Source organism: Crocuta crocuta, unplaced genomic scaffold (assembly GCF_008692635.1).
Source record: "Crocuta crocuta isolate KB4526 unplaced genomic scaffold, BGI_CrCroc_1.0 scaffold493, whole genome shotgun sequence".
NCBI classification, from domain to species: domain Eukaryota; kingdom Metazoa; phylum Chordata; class Mammalia; order Carnivora; family Hyaenidae; genus Crocuta; species Crocuta crocuta.
In genome coordinates, this window is record NW_027527377.1 from 91,013 (window position 1) to 111,836 (window position 20,824).

Sequence of the window (20,824 nt, forward strand, 5' to 3'; positions counted from 1 at the left end):
GCAACCGACTCTTGATTTCAGCTCAGGTCATGATTCAGGGTTGGTGGGTTCAAACCTTGCATGGAGCCCCCCAGTCAGGCTCTGTACTAACAGCACGGAGCCTGCTTGAGATTCTCTCTCTCCTTCACTTTTTCTGCCCCTCCCCTGTTCGTCCTCTCCCTCCCTCTCTCAAAATAAACAAATAAACATTTATGAACAAACAAACTGCTTTGCGAATACCTTAGTAGGTGCCTTTGATGCAGGAATTCTCACTCTTTAACTTATTACCAAACATTGGGAATCTGCAAGAAAAAATGGAGCATGAAGCATCTTTCACAGTTATTCAACCCCAGAATTTATTTTTCACTGATCATTTCACACTACTAAGTTTTCTATGCAATAGACATCAGGAGGTAACACATAGTCGTGTTCAACACAGACATGGAGTCCAGAAGCCCCTGAACCTCATTGTTCACTGTTGCTTACTCTCTTCAGGCAAGCCAACTTTTTTCCAAAAGATAAATTGGAAACAAGCTACTGCCACTGAGTGTCTCAAAATTGATTAGAAATTTGTCTGACTTTCTTCATTTGTGTGTTCAATCCAGCCAGTCATATATACAGACACCACTGGTTTCTCCATTTGTGAGTAGAATGGATTTTTTTTTCTGGTTGCTTGAATAATGTATTTCCTCCTTGGTGGCTCCAACAAAGTAACACAACTTAATTTTCCCTGTCTATGGTATGCCACTTACACCCACTTAGTTATGCCTGTGTCACTTGATTAAATTGAACATCCTTGCTGTCTCTATAATAATAGCAATGGGTAATCACATGAAAGCCTCTTTCACAAACATATTTAGATATTTAAAAAAACATGTTCAATAATATCCATTGGATTTAATAAAATAAATAATAGTGGGAGCACTCAATATTGTAAAGGGCTTACTTTGCAAATGAGAACAACGAAGACTAGAAGGATAAAGGGCTTTGTGCAGGATCACCAGCTGGCTGGTTGGCAGAATGGATCCTGTACCCCAGAACTCAAGTGTCTTGACATTTTACAGTTTCTCAAAGAGCTATAATGATTTATAACAGTATGTAATAATCATTTGACATCTCTATGTTGGTCACATTTTGTTTTACATGTACTTTTGTTCCTTTTGACAGTTTCCATGTGCTTGGTAATTTAATAAAGTATGATAATATTTAATAAAATGTCCTACAGCTTGACAAGCATCATATATTTTCATAATAAAGTACTTGTTTCCAATTTAATTTCTATTGTTTACTTATTTAATGTAAGTTGTCCACTCTTGGGACATCAGATCCAGAAGATAGAAAATGTTCTGGACATAAATGTTGCAATATGGGGTTTCACTCACTTCATCTATTCATTCATTTATTCATCTGTTCATCGTTGAGCTGAAATCAATAAATCTAATCAACATTTTGAATGCCCATTGTATATGTGACAAAACCAGGTTTGTAAAAGGCATAATCCAATCACAAAGAATCTCACAGTTTAGTTGGAAGACAGGTGCATAAATAGCACAGAGAGGGACCCTGAGCCTAGCATGGGTGCCCGGTGACCAGAGAACCAGAGCATGGCCTGAAACAAATCTCAAAGTCTATAGGAGGCATTTATTTATGCAAAAGACAAAGGTAAGGCATGAGAGCAGGAAAAGAAAAAAATACACAAGCAGAATAGCCTGCAGGGCACAGGCATGAGAGAAGACCCAGCAGGTACCCATTTGTGGAAATTATAAGCAAATCCATGTTGTTGACATAAAAGGCAAAGATTTGAGCCAAGTCACAGAAGGCAAGGGTCTTGGACACTATGCGGGTTTTATTCTAGATCAGAGATGTGTTATTCGGAACTGGATGGTTGTGGGGACCATCCTGTGCATTGTAGGATGTTTAGCAGTACCTCTGGGTTCTACACAGAAGATGCTTAAAGCAACTTAGCCCCAAAAATGTTTCCAGACACTGCCAAGTATCCTCTTGGGGAGGGCAAGGATGGATTACCCCTAGTTGAAAAGAGAGGCATTCTAGTGTTTTCTGTAAGGAATGACAAGGTTGGAATTGACTGAGACTGGGGCCAGGAGCCTTGGCAGAGGTCTGTGGTAGCCATCCTGAGAGATCTGGGTCAGGCTAGAGCATGGATGGCTAGCAGCATCACTTAGAGTAATGTTTGAGGCTAGTTGAAAGTAAAAGTAGGATATAGTCACACTGAGAGAAAGGTAGGTTTAGTGGGGAAAGATAGTAAGTACCTTTGGGAGCAGGTCCCATCTGAGGTGAGAATATGGCATTTAACTGACAATGGAAATTTTCAACATGAACCAAGAAGAAAGAGGATAAGCTGGAGATTTCTACTTGGGCACCACTGCTATGTAGACAATCTCTGAAACCCTGAGAGTGATGAGAATCTCTCCGAGAAAAGGCTTAGAATAAGCAGCAGGGTAGGGAGAGTTAGCATTTAGAGAGTAAGAAAGGACACAGTCAGAACAGTTGGGGAGAGCAAGAAGAGCATGCTATCCTGGAGGCCACCAGCATAAAGAGTGTTTGGGAAGACCTGGCCAGCAATCCAGGCAAGGAAATAGGCATTCAGAAGAGTGAGCTGACTAAAACAGCCTGAGGAGGAATGCAGTGAACATAGCTTTCTTTCAGAGCTCCACCCAACTCAACAGGACAGCCAGAGCCACGATATTTTTTTTTTTTATAAATAGTTTATTGTCAAATTAGTTTCCACATAACACTCAGTGCTCATCCCCACAAGTGTCCTCCTCCATGCCCATCCCTCCTCCCCCCACATCCATCAGTCCTCAGTTTTTTTTCAGCATTCAAGAGTCTCTCATGGTTTGCCTCTCTCCCTTTCCCCCACCATTTCCGCCCTTCTTCTCCCCCTTGTTCCTCAGTTAAGTTCCTCCTAATCCTCCTATACGTGCAAACATATGGTATTTGTCCTTCTCTGCCTGACTTATTTCACTCAGCATAACACCCTCAAGGTCCATCCATGTTGCTACACATGGCCAGATTTCATTGTTTCTCATTGCCATGTAGTATTCCATCGTATAGATAAACCACATCTTCTTGATCCATTTATCTGTTGATGGACACTTAGGCTCTTTCCATGTTTTAACTATTGTGGAGAGTGCTGCTATGAACATTGAGGTACGATATTTAACCTCCCAGGAGTTCTAGAACCCAAATGCCTTGGTATGTTAACCAGTGTTACCAATTCTATTGTCTTTATTTGTCTTGTTACATGGTCTCCAAGTCTGTTTTTTCTTTCGACTTCCTTATTCATAGTTCTATCACTGTTCTACTCATAAGCACCATATCCCAGTATTCCTTTCAATCTCTCTCTTCCTACAGTGGGTAAAGGGGGAAAGCTGGGAGAAGGGCCAACAGGAAGAGAGAGTGAGTTTTCAGTCTAGTAGATAACTTTTGCCCAGTGTCTCAAATTGGCTCCTTCCTATGTATCACCAAGGTAACTAAAAAGGCATCTGTGGATCCCCTATGGGCACAGAACAAAATTTAATCACTTTATCTTGACGTCCAAAATCCTCCTCCATTTGCCCTTCACTAGTCCTGTTTCCAACTAATTCCTACACCTAGCCTGTTTTAATGGGCTCCATGATCCAATGAAAGAAACATACTGAGGATGAGAACACAGAAGGTAGGTTCTGTCAAATAAGAAATGAGTGAATTTCATTCTGTCTGTATGTAGTCTATGTCTCAGAGTCTCAAATGGCTTGTGGAAGTTCCCAGAAGGTAAGCGAGATGTTATGATTTATAATAAATATATGTATGGGGATGCCTGGGTGGCTCAGTCTCTTATGCGTCTGAATCTTGATTTTGGCTCAGGTCATGATCTCACAGTTTGTGAGTTCAAACCCTGCATCAGGCTCTGCACTAACAGCATGGAGCCTCCTTGGAATTCTCTCCCTCCCTCTCCTTCTCTCTCTCTCTGACCTTCTGCACTCTCTCTTTATCTACCAATATAAATAAATAAACTGAAAAGAAGAAAAAAATATAGGCACAGTTTTTGTTCTGTTCCTAGAGCAAAGCTCCTAAAATCCTTGGAATTTTCAAGAGTTAAGCACTATAAAGATGTGCTTTGTTATGTTAATAAAATGACTTTTGAAAGGTCCCTAAATTCCCTAAGGATAGGGACTAGTCACTAGAGGAACCAACCCAGTGATTAGGAGGTTGGAACTTTTAGTCCCATCTTTCCAACCTCAGGATAAGGGAGAGTGATGAGATAATTTAATTAATTATATAATTTAAATAGCCAGGGGTACCTGGCTGGGTCAGTTGGTAGAGCATGTGACCCTTGATCTCAGGATTGTGAGTTCAAGCCCCATGTTGAGTGTAGAGATCACTTAAAATATAAAATCTTTAGAAAATAGAAGTAAAAATTAATAACAAATTGAAAATAATTTAAGCAGTTGTGTATATATAATAAAGCCTCCATAAGAACCCAAAAGGATGACATTCAGGAGCTTTTGGGTTGGTGAACATATGAAAGTGCTGGTAGAGTGGCACTCCCAGAGAGAACATGTAAGCTCCATGACCCTCCCCCACACTTTGCCTTATGCATCTCTTCCCCCTGTCTGTTCCTGAGTTATATCCTTTTATAATAAACAGTGATCTAGTAAATAAAATGTTTGTCTAGGTTCTGTGAGCCACTTCAGCAAATTAATCCGACCCAAGGAAGGGGTAATGGGGTCCCTGATTTATAGTGGATCAGTCAGAAGTACAGGTGATAATCTGGACTTGCAATTGGCATCTGAGGTGGGAGCAGTCTTATGGGACTGAGCCTTTAACTTGTGAGGTCTGATGCTCTCCCAGGTAGATAGTGTCTGAATTAGGTGAAATTATAGGACAGCCAGCTAGTGTCAGAGAATTGCTCAGTGGTATGGGGAAACTCCCTGCACCACATCAGAATTGGTGATCAGGGAGGAGGCAAGATGGAGAAGTAGGGAGGTCCGTGCATTTCACTCTCATCCATCTCTTGAACAGAGAAGGCCTAAAGCCATAGGACACTGAGTTGCAGGAGTTTGGGAAGAGAAAGAGACAGAGTACACTGAGAAGGCAACCTCATAAGTGCATGAATGCAAACTGGGGAAGATAAAAGCGGGTCAGGACCAGAGACATGGAGGGAGGGGAGGGAGTCCCCCTCATGGACAGTAGCACGGTAAGTCGAGGAAAAGAAAGAGCCCCTGAAGCTGCTCATAGAACTGTCCCTGGAGAAAAGAAAAACCTCAGCTTGGACAGAGAGTGTTCTTAGATCTAGCTGAGGTGCTGACTTTGAACTGGGTGCCCCAGGTCCCTGATGGCACAGGGAGAAACTGTTCCACTGTGCTCCTGGTTCCATCCCCGACAGCGGTAAGGCAGCTGACTGGAGGCTGTGCTGCCGCTTCCCAAGCTTGACCCCTGAAACAGGGAAACGGCAACGTGTGGGACTGTGTTTCAGGAGGTATCAATAAAGCACCCGTGGACTGGGACCTGGAAACGAGGTGGGGCTTGGGACATAGAACACAGCCCACCGTGGTTGCGCCCACAGCACAGGGAAATCGGGTCCAAAAGACCTATTTGCAATGCCTGGTTTGAGAAGGGACTGGGGCGTCACCATTTTTCCCCCCACAACCACCAAGACAGGGCCTCAGGGAGCCGCCGACAGGACAGCAGTGGAGGCTAAGACCTGCCTACACCAAACCATGCCCATCCCCACTAGAGAGTTGCTTTTTAAAATTTATGTATTTATTTATTTTTACAGAGCTCAGGGCAAGACCAATATGGATGCACTGCTGTGATTAATTCTAGATCAATTCTTTCTACTCAGATATATTTTCCCTTGTCTCATTCATACCCCTCCCCTCTGCCAGACTGGGAACTCTGGTCATTGGTTTGCTTGAATGGTCACATTTAATCCATTCTCTAGATGTATATTCTACACCTCCATTGCTACCTTTCTATCTCGCTCTGGAGGAATCAGACTATATAGTTTCTTTGAGTAACATTATCTTCCTTTCTTTCTCCTTGCCTCTTACCATATTCTCCTCTTTCTCTCTCTGAATTAAGCCTCGTAATCTCTCTGCCTGATCATTTCTCTTTCAATTTCGCTTCCTCCCCACCCTGTCATTTCTCTCTTTGAATATGCTCTACTATCAGCACTGCATACACCCAGCTCTTTATTTGTAGCTGGCATTCTAGTTTTATGCTTTTAGACTATCCATTACCTTTTGGGGTTTTTCCTTTTTCTTTTCTTTTTTTTCTTCTTTTTATTATTTGGTTTTCCTCCTTCCTCTTTTTTTCCTTCCTTCTTTTTCTTTTCTTTCTTTTTCTTTTTCCCTTTCGGTTTGAGTATTTGTTGGATTTGTCCGATGTTTGTGTGCCTTTGTCCCCTGTGTGTTTGTCTGTCTGTTTTCTTTTCCAGAGCTAACCAAGAAACAAGCCAAAGTACAATTGGTGAAGAGTCCCAAATACCGCTAAGAGTAGGGAAATAAAATAACCAAAGTCTCAACAAGAGAGATCAAGAGACACCTTTCAAAGAACACTTCCTGAATGGACAGGCCCTAGACAGTCAAAGAGCCTTCTTTAATACATCAGTAGTCACAGGTGCAGAGTGCATAACAAGCTTTTAAAAACAAGAGACAGAAAGCTAGCCAAAATGATGAAACGGAAGAACTCTTCTCTAAAGAAATTCCAGGAAGAAATGACAGCTGAAGAACTGTTCAAAACAGATATAAGCAACATAACTGAACAAGAATTTGGAACAATAACCATAAAATTAATTGCTGGGCTTGAAAAAGGCATAGAAGACAGCAGAGATGCTATTGCTGCAAAGATCATGGATGTTAAAATAGTTATGATGAATTTAAAAATGCTGTAAGTGAGATGCATAATAAAATGGAGGTGGTCACTGCACAAACCGAAGAGGCAGAGAAGACAATAGGTGAATTACAAGACACAGTTATAGAAAAAAAGGAAGCTGAGAAAAAGAGATAAACTGATAGAGGAACACAAAAGGGAGAGCTGAGTGATACAATCAAATGGAACAATACCTGTATCATAGGAATCCCAGAAGAGGAAGAAAGAGGGAAAGGCGCTGAAGGAGTCCTTGAACAAATTATAACAGAAAACTTCCCCAATCTGGGGAAGGAAAAAGACATTGAAATCCAAGAGGCACAGAGAACTCCCCTCAGACATAACTTGAATTGATCTTCTACACAATATATCATAGTGAAACTGACAAAATATAAAGACAAAGGGAGAATTCTGAAAGCAGCTAGAGAGAAAAGGGCCCTAACATACAAAGGGAGACCTATCTGAGTGGTGACAGACGTATCTACTGAAACTTGGCAGGCCAGAAAGGAATGGCAGGAGATCTTCAATGTGATGAACAGAAAAAATATGCATCCAAGAATCCTCTATCCAGCAAGCCTGTCATTCAGAATAGAAGGAGAAATAAAGGTCTTTCCAAATAAACAAAAATTGAAAGAATTTGTCACCAGTAAACCAGCCCTAATAGAAATCCTAAGCGGGACTCTCTGAGAGAAATGTTGCAAGGATTTCAAGGTACAGAGACACAACCACAAGCATGAATCCTACAAAGAACACAATGACTCTAAACCCATATTTTTCAATAATAACACCGGATGTAAATGGGCTAAATGCTCCGATCAAAAGACATAGGNCAGCGCTCATCCCCACAAGTGCCCTCCTTCATGCCCATCTCCTCCCTGCCCCCCACATCCATCAGTCTTCAGTTTTTTTCTCAGCATTCAAGAGTCTCTCATGGTTTCCCTCTCTCCCTTTCCCCCACCATTTCCCCCGTNCACCAGTTTGCATTCCCACCAACAGTGTAGGATGGTGCCCGAAGAAACTCATTTTAGACAGAAGGACACCTTCATATTGAAAATAAGGGGATGGAGAAATATCTATCATGCTACTGGAAGTCAAAAGAGAGCTGGAGTAGCCATATTTATATCAGACAAACTGGACTTTAAAGTAAAGGCAGTAACAAGGGATGAAGAAGAGCATTATATAATAATTACAGGGTCTATCCGTCAGGAAGAGCTAACAATTATAAATGTCTATGCACCGAATACAGAAGCACCTAAATACATAAAACAATCAATCAGAAACAGAAACAATCTTATGGATAAGAATGTGCTAATAGCAGGAGACTTTAATACTCCACTTACTGCAATGGATAGATCAACTAGACAGAACATCACTAAAGAAATAATGGACTTGAATGACACATTGGACCAGATGGATTTGACAGATATATTTAGATCTCTACATCCTGAGACCATGGAATTCACTTTCTTCTCAGGTGCGCATGGCACATTCTCCAAGATAGATCACATACTGGGACATAAAGCAGCCCTCAGTAAATATAAAAGAACTGAGATCATGCCATGCACACTTTCAGATCACAAGACTATGAAACTTGAAATCAATCATAGGAAGAAGTCTGGAAAACGTCCAAAAACATGGAGGTTAAAGAACACTCTAGTAAAGAATGAATGGGCCAATCAGGCAATTAGAGAAGAAATTAAAAAATATATGGAAACAAATGAAAATGAAAATACAACAATCCAAACTCTTTGGGATGAGGCAAAGACTGTCCTAAGAGGAAAGCACATTGCACTCCAGGCCTATTTCAAGAAATTAGAAAAAGTGCAAGTACAAAATCTAACGGTGCACCTAAAGGAACAAGAAGGAGAGCAACAAGAGCACCCCAAACCCAGTAGGAAAAGAGAAATAAAAAAAAATCAGGGCAGACATAAACAATATAGAATCCAAAAACAAAAAACAAAAAACAGTTGAACAGATCAAAGAAACCAAGAGTTGGTTTTTTGAAAATAATAAATAAAATTGACAAACCTCTAGCCAGGCTTCTCACAAAGAAAAAAGAGAGCACACAAATAGACTTATTACAACCAATCCCTCAGAAATACAGGCAATTATCAGGGAACAGTATGAAAAATTATATGCCAACAAATTGGACAACTTAGAAGAAATGGACAAATTCCAGAATTGGCGATCAAAACTGTAGATTCCACCTGAATGTCAGGCAGAGCTAGGGTACCAGGGCCATGCCAGATAGGAACCTTACAGCAGGGTCAAGGAAAGTAAGTCTCAAAGGACAATGGGAATCCCAGATTCTCTGGGATCTCTGGATCTCTTGCCTAGTTGGTGACAGCCCATCCTTTAGCAGTGGGCTGGGGGGAGATATTGTTGGGTCATCATATCCCAGAGCAAGATTGATTTATCTGCTACCTCACAAAGTCTAGTTTGGAATAGAGATGGGGCTGCCTGCCAATGTGGAGCTGCAGGTGACATACCCCTGGCTTTACAGGTAAGGAAAACTCTGTCTCAGAGAGGCCTGGTGGTTGTTCACGGTCAGATAGGTCCACAGTCAGTCAGTCCAGGCCTTGGCCCAGCCCTGCCATCTCTTTTCACCAGACTAGGCCAGAGAAAAAGATGTTCAAGTCACAGTTGTGTGATTTGTGTCAGTTTTTTTCCCCTTTGCTCAACTTTTCCATCACTGTCTGCTATAAAAAAATCCCACATGTGGCAGAGTGCTTTCCATCAAAGTCCCTTTTTAAGATGCTAGTCACCGTGCAAACTTTTAATGATAGAAAGCCATGCACGGGGTGAATTTTTATACCTTTTCATTCAAAGGAAGAGCTATGGGTGAACTCAGTCAGTAAGAGGTTTATAACAAGAAAAAAAAGAAAATAGAAAGACTCAGAAGCTACAAGGCCAGGCCTTCCTGAAAACTGAATTGTCTTTGTCACAAAGCTAAACCCATGGCTCCATACAAATATAGAATGAACATGTGTCAAAGATTTATCTACCCAACAGTGGCAGGTCCAGCAGGACAGCAAAACTGGTTCAAAGAAAGTTCATGGGATGAAGTCTAGAGCATCACTCAAGAAGGAAGAAAGAAAAGAGCCATGGAAATAAGTTTGCCGAGTTAGACATAAATATCTTAATGGGGCAATGTTTAAAAAAACACCAAAGACTTTTGTATGATATTCTTCATTGGACACAAAGGTTTGCATCTCTACTGACCAAATATAAGTTTATTGGTAACCTTGCAGGACCTGGGCCTCTGCAGGGGAATCTAAAATGGCCCCAGAACTTCTCACTGTAATACCCAATATAGCGAACGTGATGAAATAACACGTGGCTATGTTACCTCACATGGCAAAAGGGATTGTGCACATGTAATTGAGGTTAATAATTAGTTGACTTTGAGTTCATCAGAAGGGAAACTGCCCAGGTGGGACTCAAGTAATCACGTGCTTTCTTTTTTTTTTTTTAATGTTTTATTTATTTCTAGGAGAGAGAGAGAGACAGCGTGAGCAGGGGAGGGTCAGAGAGAGAGGGAGTCACAGACTGAAAGAGGCTCTAGGCTCTGACCTGGCAGTCAGCACAGAGCCCGACGCGGGGCTCGAACCCACGAACCGCGAGATCATGACCTAAGCGAAAGTCGGACTAAGGTCTAAGCCACCGACTAAGCCACCCAGGCGCCCCAATCACGTGCTTTCTTAAAAGCAGAGATTTTTCTCCAGCTAGTGGCAGAAGGGAAATCAGAGTAGGGGATTTATGCGAAAAGGTTCTGGATTGCTGAGATGTAGGAGGCCATCTGGCAAGAACCCAAAAGCAGCCTGTAGGAGTTAAGTGTGTCCCATGCTGATGACCAGCAAGGAAATGGAACCTACTCCTAGAACCTCAAGAAGGTGCCATCAATCTGGATGTTACTAAAAACCAAAATCAAACAAACAACCGTCATATGAAGGACAAAAAGTGCAAGAACAATCTACCTCATAATCCATTCACGTCCTTCTTCACTGTCTTCCAGATCCTGCAATCTCTGCGCCATCCCAAGAAAGAAAAGGGTAAGGCAGCATCATACCAACAAATCAGCAAGCCCATGTTTTTCCAACATGTTTTACCTACACTTACATAGTAGGAAATATATTTAACACTGAAACCCATATGAAACACTGAAACACACATCCTCATGAATATTAACAGGCAAAATTTTACAGAAAACCTTACCAACACCTTGATCCCAGACTTAGAGTCTCCAAAGCTGTAAGATCATACATTACTGTTGTTAAGCCACCTACTTACTCTGTGGTACTTTGCTATGGCAACCCTAGCAAATGAATACATGATGTACTCTGATATTTTCTAGTCTGTTCCGTTTCTTCCTCTTTTAAAATTCTGTTTAGGACAAAACTGATTTCACAATGTTGAATGAACAACACCCACAACTTGAAGAACTGATAAAATTCTACAATCTTTCCTTTTTCTACACCAATAATAAGACATGTGTTACCAATAGCATCAGAAATGATAGATTTTATATATTCAGTACAGAGAATTGCCTTGAGTGATAGGATATAGATCTAATGCATTTAATGGGGAAACAAACTTCTCTAATCATCCCTGACACAAATATAAATAATGATACTCCCATGAGGCATCTGGATGGATCAGTTGGTTAAGTGTCCAACTTTAGCTCTGGTCATGATCTCACGGTCTGTGAGTTCAAGCCCTGCATCGGGCTCTGTGCTGACAGCTCAGAGCCTGGCTCTGGGCCTCCCTCATTCTTTGCCCTTCCCTGCTTGCACTATGTCTCTCTCTCTCTCTCAAAAATAAATAAACATTTAAAAAAGTTAAATAATGATACTCCTACTGCTCCTTGAAGAAGGGAGAATACATGAACTTGAGTTTAAGGAGAGGAAAGCAATTTTTTTTAGTTCTTTCTGAAGCTATGGTCTCACTCTCAGAATGGGTTGGGGCTATTTCCACATAATACTGCGAAGAGGAAAACAAGGAACGTGCCTTTGGTTTTGATGCTATCCATCCTGAAAACTGGGAAAGAGTACTACTTCTAGGGCTTGAAGAAATAATTTCACTACCAAATAGACAAGAAATAATACCAAAACTAAGTCGAGCTTCTAGTATTTCTAAGGGTAGGGCACTGCCCAAATCACAAAATCCTACTCTTCAAAGAGCTAGAAAACTAAATTTGAAGTAAATATCATCATCATCATCATCATCATTATCATCATCATTATCTAGTGTAAGAATTATAATATAACAAGTCTAAGTAATTACATAGTGTACTAAACTAAACAGTTCCCACAAATAGCATTTCAAGGTCTATTGGATCTTTCATGAATCAGGTGTTGGTGCACAAAGGCGCCAGGCCTAGAGTATAGAGTGAAGGCCCCATGCTCTGAAGCCAGATGAGAGGGGGGACAGGGTCATATGATGTTCCCTGTGAGTCACTGCTTCTAAGGATTCCATTTATTCCTCATCAGGATGCGAGAGGAGTAAGCATGTTGTTCCCATAAAGCCCTTAGAATAGTGCCTTCTGTACTGTCTCTTCTCCAGGAGTGTTTGTCCTTATTTGAACACAAAACTTCTGCAGGTTTTGTGAAACTGCAGACTGGGGGCACCTGGATGGCTCAGTCAGTGAAAGTCATGATCTCGCAGTTCATGGGTTGGAACTCCAGCTCGTTCTCTGTGCTGACACCTCAGAGCCTGGAGTCTGCTTTTGATTCTGTGTCTTCCTCTCTCTCTGCCTCTCCCCCATTTGTGTTCTGTCTGTCTCTCTCTCAAAATAAACAAACAGTAAAAATTTTTAAATAAATAAACATTTAAAAAAAGACAAGAAAAGAAAATTCAGATTCTGACTCATCTGGGACAGGACCTGAGGTTCTACCACATATATGTATGCATATTTTTTATATTTATTTTTTATGCATTTATATATTTTTTTGATAGAGAGATAAATTTTTTAAATAGTTTATTGTCAAGTTGGTTTCCATACAACCCCCAGTGCTCATCCCCATAAGTGACCTCCTCCATGCCCATCACCACCCCTCCACCCCACACCAATCAGTCCTCAGTTTGTTCTCAGCATTCAAGAGTCTCTCATGGTTTGCCTCNAGTTTTATGGATTGTTTCCTTTGCTGTGCAGAAGCTTTTAATCTTGATGAAGTCACAATAGTTCCTTTATGCTCTTGATTCTTTTGCTTTTGGGGATGTGTCAAGTAAGAAACTTCTGCAGTTGAGGTCAAGGAGATTGTTTCCTGCTTTCTCCTCTAGGGTTTTGATGGTTTCCTGTCTNAGTTCCATGCAAATTTTAGGAGAGTTTGTTCTAGTTTTGAGAAGCATGCTGGTGCAATGTTGATTGGGATTTCATTGAATGTGTAGATTGCTTTGGGTAGTAATGACGCTTTAACTATGTTTATTCTTCCAATCCATGNACAATTCTGATGCCTTATATTTCCTTTTGTTTTCTGATGGCTGATGCTAGACTTCCAGAGCTATGATAAACAACAGTGGTGAGAGTGGACATCCCTGTCGTGTTCCTGATCTCAGGGGGAAAGCTCTCAGTTTATCCCCATTGAGAATGATGTTAGCTGTGGGCTTCCCATAGATGGCTTTTATGATGTTTAAGTAAGTTCCTTCTATCCCAACTTTCTCGAGGGTCTTTATTAAGAAGGGATGCTGTATTTTGTCAAATGCTTTTTCTGCATCTATTGATAGGATCATATGATTTTTATCTTTTCTTTTGTTGATGTGATGTATCACATTGATTGATTTGCAAATATTGAACCAGCCCTGTAACCGAGGAATGAATCCCACTTGATCTTGATGGATAATTCTTTTTATGTGCTGTTGAATTTTATTTGCAAGTATTTTGTTGAGGATTTTTGCATCTGTATTCATCCAGGATACTGGCCTCTAGTTCTCCTTTTTTGCTGGGTCTCTGTCTGACTTGGGAATCAAAGTGATGTTGGCTTCATAAAATGAGTTCAGACGTTTTCCTTCGATTTCTATTTTTTGGAATAGTTTGAGAAGAATGGGTATTAATTCTGTTTTAAATGTCTGGTAGAATTCCCCAGGGAAGTCATCTGGCCCAGAGCTCTTATTTGTTGGGAGATTTTTGATAACTGATTCGTTTTCCTCACTTGTTATGGGTCTGTTCAGGTTTTCTATATCTTCCGGCGTGAATTTCGGTAGTGAGTGTGTGTTTAGGAATTTGTCCATTTCTTCTATGTTATCCAGTTTTGTTGGCATATAGTTTTTCATAGTATTCCCTGATAACTGCTCTTATTTCTGAAGGGTTGGTTGTAATCAGTCCATTTTCCTTCATGATTTTGTCTGTTTGAGCACTCTCTCTTTTCTTTTTGAGGAGCCAAAATTTGTCAAATTTGTTTATTTTTTCAAAAAAACAACTCTTGGTTTCATTGATCTGTTCAACTGTTTCTTGGGTTTCTATACTGTTTATTTCTGCTCTGATTTTTATTATTTCTCTTCTTCTACTGGGTTTGGGGTGCTCTTCTTGTTCTCGTCTAATTGCTTTAGGTGCGTTATTAGATTTTGCACTTATGCTTTTTCTAAATTCTTGAAATAGGTTTGGAGTGCAATGTACTTTCCTCTTAAAACTGTTTTCACCGCATCCCATAGAGTTGGATTGTTTTATTCTCATTTTTATTTGTTTCCATATATTTTTTAATTTCCTGTCTAATTGAGGAAATTAGAATCTTTCTTTAGTAGGGTGTTCTTGAGCCTCCATGTTTTTAGGGATTTTCCAGACTTCTTCCTGTGTTTGATTTTAAGTTTCATAGCATTGTGATCTGAAAGTGTGCATGGTATGATCTCAATTCCTTTATATTTATTGAGGGCTGCTTTATGTCCCAGTATGTGATCTATCTTGGAGAATGTGCCATATGCACTTAAGAAGAATGTGAATTCCATAGCCTCAGGGTGTAGAGATCTAAATATATCTGTCAGATCCATCTGGTCCAATGTGTCACTTAAGTCCATTGTGTCTTTATTGATTTTCTGTCTAGTTGATCTGTCCATTGCTGTAAGTGGAGTATTAAAGTCCCCTGCTATTAGCACGTTCTTGTCGATAAGACTGTTTCTGTTTGTGATTAATTGTTTTATGTATTTAGGTCCTTCTGTATTCGGTGCATAGACATTTATAATTATTAGGTCTTCCTGATGGGTAGGCCTTTTAATTATTATATAATGCCCTTCTTCATCCCTTGTTACTGTCTTTACTTTAAAGTCCAGTTTGTCTGATATAAATATAGCTACTCCAGCTCTCTTTTGACTTCCAGTAGCATGATAGATATTTCTCCATCCCCTTACTTTCTATCTGAAGGTGTCCTCCTGTCTAAAATGAGTTTCTTGTAGACAGCAAATAGATGGATTTTGTTTTTTATCCATTCTGCTACCCTATGTCTTTTGATTGGGGCATTTAGTCCATTTATATTCAGTGTTATTATTGAAATATATGGGTTTAGAGTCATTTTGTCGTTTGTGGGATTCATGCTTGTGGTGTCTCTAGCATCTTGCGTTCCTTGCAACATTTCCCTCAGACAGTCCCCCTTAGGATTTCTTGTAGAGCTGGTTTAGTGGTGACAAATTCTTTCAATTTTTGTTTATTTGGAAAGACTTTTATGTCTCCTTCTATTCTGAATTAAACGCTTGCTGGATAGAGGATTATTGGCTGCATATTTATTCTGTTCATCACATTGAAGGTCTCCTGCCATTCCTTTCTGGCCTGCCAAGTTTAAGAAGACAGGTCTGTCACCACGCTGATAGGTTTCCCTCTGTATGTTAGGGCCCTTTTCTCCCTAGCTGCTTTCAAACCCTCTCTCTTTGTCCTTATATTTTGCCAGTTTCTCTATGATATGTAGTGAAGAAGATCGATTCAAGTTACATCTGAGGGGAGTTCTCTGTTCCTCATGAATTTCAACGTCTACTTCCCTCCCCAGTTTGGTAAGTTCTCTGCTATAATTTGTTCCAGGACTCCTTCAGCACCTTTCCCTCTCTCTTCCTCCTCTGGGATTCCTATGTTACGGATATTGTTCCGTTTGATTGTATCACTGAGCTCTCAAACTCTTCTCTCATGTTCCTGGATCAGTTTATCTCTTTTTTTTTTGTCAGTTTCTTCTTTTTCTATAATTGTGTCTTCTAAATCATTTATTGTCATTTCTGCGTCTTCAATCCGTGTATTGAATACCTCCAGTTTATTATGTATGTTATTTATCGCATTTTTAATTCATCATAACTATTTTTTTTTAATATTTTTTATTTATTTCTAGGAGAGAGAGAGAGAGAGACAGCGTGAGCAGGGGAGGGTCAGAGAGAGAGGGAGTCACAGACTGAAACAGGCTCCAGGCTCTGAGCTGGCAGTCAGCACAGAGCCCGATGCGGGGCTCAAACCCACGAACCGCGAGATCATGACCTAAGCGAAAGTCGGACGCTCAACCGACTAAGCCACCCAGGCGCCCCTCATCATAACTATTTTAAGCTCCATGGTGTTTGTAGCCATAGTTTCTTTGATGTCCTCCATGCTTTTTTCAAGCCCAGCGATTAATTTTATGGTTATTGTTCTAAATTCTTGTTCGGTTATTTTGCTTATATCTGTTTTGAGCAGTTCTTTAGCTGTCACTTCTTCCTGGACTTTCTTTGTAGGAGAGCTCTTTCATTTTGTCATTTTGATTAGCTATCTCTTGTTAGTTTTAAAAGCTTGTTATGCACTCTGCACCTGTGAGCACTGCTGTACCAAAGAAGACTCTTTGATTGTCCAGGGCCTATACATTCAGAAAGTGTTCTTTGAATGGTATTTCTTGGTCTCTCTTGTTGAGACTTTGGTTATTTTATTTTCCTACTCGTAGTGGTATTTGGGACTCCACCATGTGTGCTTTGGCTTGCTTCTTGAGGTAGCCCTGGAAAAGAAAACAAACAGACAGACACACAGGGAACAAAGGCACACAAACGCACAGACAAATCCAACAAACACGCAAACTGAAAGGGAAAACGAAAAAGAAAAGAGAAAAGAGAAGGGAAGGCGAATAATAAGAAATAAAAATACATAAAAATGAAAAAAAAGAAGAAAAGGAAAAAAGAAGAAACCCAATAGACAAAGAACCGTTTAAAGCATATAACCAGATTTCCCAGCTACAAATAAATAGCCCGGGTGTATATAGTGTTGGTGGAAGAGCATAGAGAAAGAGAGGAATGATAGGGCGGGGATGAGGCGAAATTGGAAATGAAATGAGCAGGCAGAAGGAATAATAAGCTTTTTTCAAAGAGCAAAAGACTGTAATATGGTTGGAGAAGAGGTGAAAGAAATGACGATGGTATTATCCAGAGAAATTATATAGTCTGATTACTCCAGAGAGAAAGAGATGAAAAGGTAGGTAGGTGTAGAATTTTTATCTAGAGAATGGATTAAATGTGACTGTTTAAGCAAGCCAGTGACCAGAATTAATCAGGGCAGTGCATCCATGTTGATCNGTGTAAAAAAAGAAAAAAAAAAAAAATATATATATATATATATGTACATATATATATGGAAGAGGGCAGCTCTAGCAGGGATGGGCGTGGTTTGATCCAGTGCGTCCCATGGGAGTCCTGCCTTGGGGTTGTGGGGAGAAGAGTGGTGGCACTCCAGTCCCTTCTTGAACCAAGCGGTGCTACTCACTTTTTTGGGTGTGTAAACTCCCTGTGCCGGGGGCGCAGCCAAGGTGGGCCATGCTCTATATCCCAGGCCTGGCCTCGTTTCCAGATCTCAGTCCGTGGGCCCCACTGAAATTCCCGGAAACACAAACTCGCAGACAGTCCCCTCAGGGCAGTCCCAAGCCTCCTGCCTTCCCCCTGGGGATTGAGCCAGAAGCCACTGCTCCCATCTCCTCCAGGTCGGGTTGGTGATCGAGGAGCAGTTTTATCTGGGGATCACCTGGGACGAGTGTGTCCTGCCTAGGGTCAGCTGGAGAGTAGGAAACCGGGTCCCTCTGTGTCCCGTTGCCCAAAACACAAACTTGCGGGCAAATCTCCCAATTTTAAGCCTTTCACCTCCCCGCTAGGGATCTGGCCAAGCCAGAAGCACAAAGGCACGGCTGCCACGTTCCCCTCCAGGTCGAGCTGGCAAGTGGGGAGCAGTTTCCCTGGAGGTTGCCTGGGACGAGTGCGTCCTGCCTAGGGTCAGCTGAATAGCAGGAAACTGGATCCCTCTGTGTCCCAAGTGGAGGTTTTTCTCTTCTCCAGCGACAGGGATAGTCTCTTGAGCAGTTTAGGCCACTCTCTTTCCCCTCTAGGCTCCCCACAGAGGGGAATTCCCCCTCCCCCATCCCTTGTGTCTCTGTTCCCGGCCTGATTTTATCTTCCCCAGTTCATACTCACGCTAGGTTTTCTCAGCGGACTCTGTCTTCTTTTTCTCCCAAACTCCTGGATTCTGTAAGGGTTCCTATGGCTTCAGGCCTTCTCTGTGTGAGATATAGGGGCAAGTGCAATGTACGGAGTTCTCTACTTCTCCGCCATCTTGCCGCCGAGAGAGTATTTTTAAAGTTTATTTATTTTGAGAGAGACACAGAGAATGAGTGGGGAAGGGGCAGAGAGAGAAGGAGACACAGATGTGTGGCTCGAACTTCTGAACCATGAGATCATGATCTGAGCTGAAGTAGCACTTAACCAACTGAGCCACCCAGGTGCAGAGAGAGGAGAGAGAGAGGAGAGAGAGAAAGGGAGAATTTTAAGCAGACTCCATGCTCAGCACAGAGCCCAATGTGTGGCTCAATCCCATGACCCTGGGATCATGATCTGAGCCTAAACCAAGAGTCAGATGCTCAATCGACTGAGCTACCCAGTCATCCCAGGTTCTAATTTTTTATAAGCTGTCATGTTATAGTGATGATGCTGGCTGCTGACCCCGTTTTGTGTAGCAAGGATCAAAAATATGAAAAAAAAAAAAAAAAGACTTATCACAGACCAGAAGAGGTTTAATATGGTTAATCATTTTTAAACATCTGTGTATGTATAATAAATATAATTAATATAGAATTATTTTAAAATAAATAATATATAACATATAATTTGTTTATACTAACATACATATATAAATATGTATGTGTGTGTATATATAAAAACTTATGCTATGATGCTATAGTCAGTAACAGAAAGAATAAACCATGGACCAGGTCACGGCAGGCAGCTGGAATAGAAATGCAATGTGCAGCATTTGGCATTTAAAGTAACTACTCAACACTGTAATTAAAGGGGAATCACCAAACCTGTAAACACCAGGGCTTGCCAGCTCACACAGTGACCCAGTCACAGCTTTTGCCCAGCTGGTGAAACTCAGCAATCCTTCCAAAGTTAATTAAATGGTTTCTGCTCCACTGAAGGACCCTGGTGGGCCCTGCTTGGGATATCCCATGGTTCCTGCACCAGGACCCTCTGTCGATGCCCATTCCAAAAAGCAACTGGAATTTCAGAAAGCTTCACAACAACTCACCTCTAGTTCTATCAGCCTCACTAAGCAAAATGTTTTCCTCTGCAGCTCCTTTCTTGATCTTGCTCCACCCCAGAATTCAGTGGGACATGCTTCAGGGAGTGTAAAACTCTCCAGTGACACCATTATTCCATGCCACATTACTGATGCACTCACTCTGAAATGCAGAAAAGAGATGTCAAAACAAGACATGGGTTCCTGTTCTCTGCCTAACATATAGCACGTGGCTTTAGATGGGTTGCTGCTTCTCTGTATTCCTTATCTCTAAACTGACCAGAGACACAATTCTTGCCCATCTTCCCACCGTGTCACTGGGATCCTTTCCCAAAGCTCCCAGCCCTTTGCATACTGTAGCACCTTCTGTTCTGCCCTCCAACCTCTCACCTACCACCACCACTGTAAGAAGCAGCCCATAGGAGCTTCTCCTAGGGAAAATGAAAAAGAGAGAAAGCTGCTGGACTTCATTCATAAGCTGAGAACTGACGATTAAAAGCCCAGTAAGAGCTCAGAAGTGTTATAAACACAGAAAGAAGTGGTCAGAACAATTTCTAAATGGGTGGACATCTGTTAGATATAAAATTCTATTGGGGTTCATAACCCTAACCATGAAATGTTTCAGAGTAAACACTGAAAAAGGTGGTTCTACACCAACAAAAATAGCAATGCCTCAGTATTTTAAAGTAGCTCAGTATATTAGAATACCAGCCTGCCTACCCCCTCCAAAAATATTACCATTACAGAAATAACTTGAAACCCAAAATGAAAGAGGACAGAAAGTGGGTCAGGGTGTCTGCGGAAAACTGCTTCTCTGGAGGAAGCCTGGGGACAGCCAGGCAGAAGGTGGAAGAAAGGGCCCCACAGCCTCCTCCAAACCCCTCCCACCCAGCTGGAGCACCCACAGGAAGCCTCATTACTGACTTTCCTTTCTTTCCTTCTTTCTTTCATACATTGGTTGCAGCTTGGATTCACGTTTCTTCAGACACAGACTTCTCTGTTTCCGACACCCTCCTGGAGTTTTACGAAGACTTCATCTATATTAGTCAGGGTTCTCTTGAGACACAGAGCTGATAAGATATATATATAGACACACAGAAAGAGATTTAGTATGAGGGATTGGCTCATGTGATTACAGAAGCAAAGAAGTCCCAGAGTCTGCTGTCTGCAAGCTGGAGGCCCAGGAAAGTTGATGGTATGGTTATAAGCAAGACTGAAGCCTGAAAATCAGGAGCACTAACACTAATGTCTGAGAGCAAGAGAAGACCCATGTTCCAGCTTAGGCAGAGAACACATTTCTCCTTACTCTGCCTTTATGTTCTATCTGGGCCCACAAAGGATTGGATTATATATCCCAACCTGCATTGGTGAGGACAATTTCCTTTACTCAGTGTGCCAACTCAAATGTTAATTTTTTCAAGAGATACCCTTCCAGACACACCCAGAAATAATGTTTTGTCAGCTATCTGGACACACCTTGGCCCAGCCACG

General features: G+C 41.3%; 1 long non-coding RNA gene across 1 annotated transcript; it reads right to left on the reverse strand.

Annotated features, from left to right (window-relative positions):
* Positions 1-222: 222 nt before the first annotated feature.
* LOC144235055 (uncharacterized) lies at positions 223-20,389 on the reverse strand. The gene is made up of 3 exons (XR_013336140.1): positions 20,258-20,389; positions 19,343-19,496; positions 223-281 (listed from the first exon to the last, which is right to left on the reverse strand). It is a non-coding gene; the product is annotated as an uncharacterized LOC144235055 (long non-coding RNA).
* Positions 20,390-20,824: the final 435 nt, after the last annotated feature.